General features: G+C 32.8%; 1 protein-coding gene across 1 annotated transcript in view; it reads right to left on the reverse strand.

Moving 5' to 3' along the window:
• The window catches only part of LOC111085548, a 36,014-nt gene that overhangs the window by 19,357 nt on the left and 10,470 nt on the right, over positions 1-6,187 (reverse strand). The window lies entirely within an intron of this gene.

Here is a 6,187-nt window from a genome sequence, read left to right on the forward strand (position 1 = left end):
ATAATTTCATTTGATAAACACGTTTAGATTGAATGGTAATTTATAATCAGTCACAAGAACGTCGAATCTGAATCACTTGAAAAAACACGGGGGTGCTTAACTTTTTTCCAGCTGTATATATCATACTAGGATGGTTGTACGTATGAACTTGATGACTATACGATATATTCTATAACATATAGATAATTAAAGCTACTTTGAGAAATCACATTAAATTAATTATAAAGGATTTTTTTTGCACATAAGGTCTTAAAAATAAAAGTAATTGTTAAATCGCATTTCTTATATATGCATCCAATTTCAAGTGAACTCTCGTAAACAGCCAATAGAAAAACGCCCTACGTTGGCTCAGTGACAAGACTGAGGGTCACGGCGCTAAAAATCGAGTGTCGATACCCGTGGCAGACACAGATAGCCCATTGTATACCTATATGCTTAATACCAAACAAACAAACCGTTAGAACAATCCTGAAGTGGTTCAGCTCTTAGTCTGAGGGCTTATAACGTTAAAAATCGGGTTTCGATATCCGAGTTGGGTAGAACACAGATAGCACATTCTGTAGCTCTGTGCTAACAAATAAACATTAAGAAAGATTCAGCTTATAACCATAACACACAGAAACATACTCTTTATTCTGATTTATTATCATGTAACCAACAAATTCTGCTTATATCACACTATAAAAAGCAGAATGAAAACATTAACAAATATTGTTTGATAACCGAATAACCATATTGATTCTCAGGATATCATAGTTACTAGTCATTAGATAATATTTGTATGACATGTAAAATGTTTATATGGCAAAGATCACTGGGAGTAAGTATATCAACTTATAAGTTGCTTTAGGTTTTAAAAGCGTTATTTGTACAACAGAAATATAAACCTGTGGATAATTATTTTGTAAAGTTTATTTTTAGTAACAGAACCATATAAACAAATTTAGCTTCTTTTCATCATTTTCTATAAATAAGGCTTTAACGTGCTTAGTGATTAACGTACTAGGCTGTGGATAGGAGGGTTTCGGGTTCGAGATGTGGTGCCAATGAACACGCTTTACATTTGCTGCTGTGGGTGTTTCAATAAATTTCACTATCCCATTAAGAGTAGCCACGTCTGGCGGCGAGTGCTGACGACTGATTGCTTCTTTTGTGGTCCCCAGTTTAAAATTAGGGACGGCTATTGCTGAGAAATATGGCTTTCTGACTTATCCCACGCTAACTCTTGGGCTAGACTTTTCTGCAAGAATATTGGAATTTGACAGTTTCACTTTTAACGCACCGACTACCCCATATTGTGAGAGCGTAATTTTATTTCTGTGGTGAGGGGACGTAAAACAGTGGGATTTATCTATACTTCATCTTATTTAACTCTTTAGTGTCATGTGTATTGTTATATAATACTTGTAGTCCTACAATTTTTAAAATTTAATTGCCTGGTAAATCTCTAGATAACGTTGCGCTTTGCGTTTTTTATACATAAAAAAATTGAATATATTCAAAATATTGTAAAGTAAAAGATTGTGTCAAAACAGATTAATTTTGATATTTTATACTTTTTCTTCACTGATTGCAACAAAGGACGTTCCACAAGACTTACATTTGGTTTTGTTCCCGTTACACTTCAAACATTTCTTTTATATTAATTGTGAATATATATTGTGAATATATAATTGACATTTTTACACTCTGCTTATCTGCTTATTTGACACAAGGAGTGGTAAATTTTGAGAAAATAGATAACAAAATCTGGCACTCCATTAATCAAATTCAAAACTTTTTTTTTTTTCAGTTTAGCGATCTCTTTGAGATTCTTTTTGTGTGAAGATTGTTGTCTATGGTTATATTTATTTGATTCGATAAGACACACTAGGACTTATCCATCTCTGCTACAAATTCGGATTTAAAGGAGAAACGTGTTAGTAGTTCCAACGTCTTCTCTATTCTACTCCAGGTGGAAAAATTGTCTTCTTTTTTAAGCGCAAAGTTGCACAATGGTTTATCTGTTTCGCTAATTTTAGAGTTACAAGTCTCAGTGTTTACCGCTGAACCACCAGGGATAGTTGTATGCCACTTGATACACTTTTTAAGTTTTATCATTATTCAGCTCTTAAGCATTAAAAAAAGAACAACTTTCGCTTATCTTGTTGTTTTTAGAGTAAAGCTGCACAATGGGCTATCTTTTCTGTGTCTCCCACAGGATTCGAACGTTAATTTTAGCATTACAAGTCTCCTTACTTACCGCTGAGCCACCAGGGGATAAATGAATGTCACTTGGTACGCTTTTTACGTTTTACCATTATTCAACTCCTAAATCTTTTTTTTTTTAATAAAAACTTTCACTTGTTTTTAGCACAAAGCTAAACAACGGCTCTCTGTTTACTACGGATAATCAAACCCTGGATTTAAGCATTGCAAGTCCGTAAATTTGCTATTTACCCACCATAGGACTTCACTTATCTTCACCCATATAATTCCTTTTAGAATACTTTTTCCATGCAGTGTATTTAGGCAGACGTTTGTTAATCCGATTTCTGTAAAACTGTCTATATGGAGATTGTTACTAATTATAAATTTCCCTACAGTTTATAGATAGTAAAGGCATAAAGGTTTTGCGCTGATATTCAATGAAGTGTTTTAATAAGAGAATAATAACATTGATGGAAGTTGGGTTTGCTAGATTTTGAATACATTTTATTTTTATTATTTCAAACAACTTAAACCTTTACGTAAACAAAAACAAAAAACACGTTATCTTTGCATCATTTTATTATTAATGGGTGTTATTTAAAGGAAAATTTATTAATATTTCTTTTATTGGTGACGGGGATTGATAATAAGACAGTTGAATTGTAGAAACCCAAGTTCAATGTAATTTTGTTCTTTGTATTTAATGCTTGGTATATGCGATAGAAGGATCAGATTTCTCAGAGAAAGGATAAACAACAACAACAAAAAAAACACATTCAAATAATAACTTTAATATTAATCCTCCTATATCCTATTCCAAACTGTTTTATGCAACATGTTTTAAGAAAAGAACGTGTGTATTTGATAATCCGTGATTTTTCACAACATTTTATGATAAGTCAGAAATTTAATTCTATAGACATCTAAGCCAAACGACAACCGATTTTAAAATATAATTGTTTGCTTGAATTTCGTGCAAAGCTACACGAGAGCAGCGTAAGACTAGAGGGAAGGCAGCTAGTCATCACCACCCACCGCCAACTTTTGGGCTACTTTTTGACCAACGAATATTGGGATTGACTGTTACATTATAATGCCCCCACGGCTGAATGGGCGAGCATGTTTAGTGTGATGGGGATTCGAACCCGCAACCCTTAGATTGAGAGTCGAGCGCCCTAACCACCTGGCAATGTCGGGCTTAAAATATAATTCAAATGCTCTCAACCTATACATGTTGTTGATATAAATGTACTTTAGTATAATCTGAGAATCTTAGAAAAATTCTAAAATGTTCTTGGATAGGGATAAAGCTAGCCAGCCTGTTACTTCTAGGACATGTCCTATGAAAATTTATGAGCCCATATAAGCCCATGTTCCAAGAAAGCGTTCAAGAATCCACCACTTAGACTCACCCAACCTTCTGAGTGATAATAATAATAACTTTTATTTAGAAGAAACGATATTAAGGAAGTGATCAAATTTTATCATTCAGTTTGTATCTTCGTACGTGAAATATTCTTAAATCCCGACAATATCATTTTGCTTCAGCAGTTGTCAATGCTAAGAAAATACAAAAATATATGATGGACATGTTTATGGCTGTGTGGCAGTATTTTGAACCATCTGGCTCCATCCATGCCTATACCACTTAATACACTACCAGAGAAAATAGCAGAGAAAATCGACATTTCCACTGGCTGTTTTCAAAGTTTGGTTTCCTTCTAAAAATCTGGCACATGACACAGTTACACACCTCAAGTCAGGCTTCGACTGCTATCTGTTTATTCAATTGGTCATGTTGTCACCGTTCATTGCTTTCTTGGAAGGTGGATGAAATCCATATGTTAATGATAACCTTTCCATCATTTTGAGCAGGTGTAGCTGGAATCATTGCCATTCAATTAGCATACTACAGTCAAAATTTAATCATGCCATTGTTAAATGAGTGTTTGCTAATGAATCTGTTGAGGCAATGAAGGATTACATTGTTCATTCAATTTTAACTGCTGTACGCTAAACATTATTATATTCTCACTTTTATCTTATCTATGATGGATTCCTGCTCTTTCAGCATACTTATTGGGCCAGAATATGGATTGTAATCTTTTCTCATAGGTATCCCAATAATTTCAACCTCATTGAATTTTATAACGCTACAGCCCAGGCTCAAATCATACGATGGTAGAGTCAAAGATATATGTGGATTAAATTTATTTCTAGTATCTCCTCTTTCATGAGCCTAAGATTGTTTGAAAGGGACAATGGAACGGGAATCAAACTCCTCATTACCTTTTAAAATCACACCCTGATAGCGATTTGATGGGATTTGCTACTCAAATTTGAGGAGTTGTTTTTTTTCGGCGTTGTTGTTTTTCTAACTATTCGTTTGAATTTTTGACCATAGGTCAAGAACATGTTTATGCTTTTGGACCTGCTTGCAAAGAGGTACACAACAGGCCTTTCATGGGAGCAGAACTATATTCGATGCTAAACCAATACATCTCACGTAGTTCCTGGCTTGCTCTGGAATCGCTTGTAATAGTCCATGTTCTGTCACTTCTGATCTTTTTATTCTTATAGTTTTTGATTATCCACTTATTTTGTTGGATTCCAGGTTATTTTCACATCAGATGCAACTGAGTCCCTATCGATTTTATATGTATGTATATGGATTTTAAGCATTCTATGAAAGAGGCTATTCTTACCTCTTGACAAAATATTTGAGAAGAATAGGAGACTAGGTGACTTTTCCAGGTTAAGTGTTCAGCATAATACTGCTCGAGATCCGTATCGAGGATGTTGTTTTAGTAACGCTTTGCATTGGTGTTTATTTAAAAATATATTGTTTTATAACTTTTGTTTTTACGCGTTAACGTATTTTATTTAAGTTTTATTTGGCGTAAATGGCCTTAGCTGCCTTCCACAACAAAATCCCTAACCAATCCTGGAATATTTTGATCACACTGAATTAATAGACTTTAAACTAACAAACGTTCATGTTAGTTTGACTCCAATTTAAAAATAAATTGAAAAAATTATTATAATTTGAAATGCCAACCAATTAAATGTCATATTAAATAATGTTTTTGAAAGTTTAATAATAAGTTATTGAATTAATTTAACGTTTTGAATATGAATCATATTTAGAGGATTTAATCAATTTTCAGATACTTTAGCATGTTCGTAAAGCATTAAGAGGAAAAACAATTTGAAAAATTGCTATGATTTGAAATTCAAATCAATTAAATTTCAAATTAATTACTTTTTTGAAAGTTTAATAATAAGTTATCGAATTAATTTAACGTTTTGAATATGAATCATATCTAGATGCATGTAGGACTTAATTTTGAGATACTTTAGCATCGTCATAAAGCATTAACAGGGAAGTACTAAAATGTATATTTTATAAAATCCTTAATTAGATCACAATAGATCGCTTTTACCATTGAAATCGATAGTGATAGAAAAACTTTATAGTACATTAACTAAAGAAGCGTTCATAATGAACTGTATGAGTAAGTTTTAATGGAAAAATCCTAACTATAAATATATTGTAGTTCTTAGGAGGTACCGTTAGAAAGTTTGGTTGAAATTTGTAGAACGATTTTGTTTTTGCCTTGTGTTTCTGGATCCATGCTCTGAGTCTTAGTTGTTTTCATCACAATTTTTTAGATAGAAATTTCAATATGTTCAGTGAAGTTCGACGTAACTATGAACTACGCTCATTTTTTTACATAGATAATTATGATATAGAGAACATCTTTGTTATATCTGCCAATCTACATTTTCTTTGAATACCCTCACCCTGAGAGGGTATCACAATCTTGTTCGTTTATGTGTGTGTCGTGTGTGTTTGTATCAAATTTCATGGGCACATTAAGGTTGAAAATCTTCATCTAACTACAAAAAAATGATCCGGATCGTTGATCATACTGAGAAGGGTTTTCTGAGTTTTCGAAGATGAAAGTTTTTGTTATCCAATATAAACACAAGCAAT

This window comes from Limulus polyphemus, unplaced genomic scaffold (genome assembly GCF_000517525.1).
Source record: "Limulus polyphemus unplaced genomic scaffold, Limulus_polyphemus-2.1.2 Scaffold461, whole genome shotgun sequence".
NCBI classification, from domain to species: domain Eukaryota; kingdom Metazoa; phylum Arthropoda; class Merostomata; order Xiphosura; family Limulidae; genus Limulus; species Limulus polyphemus.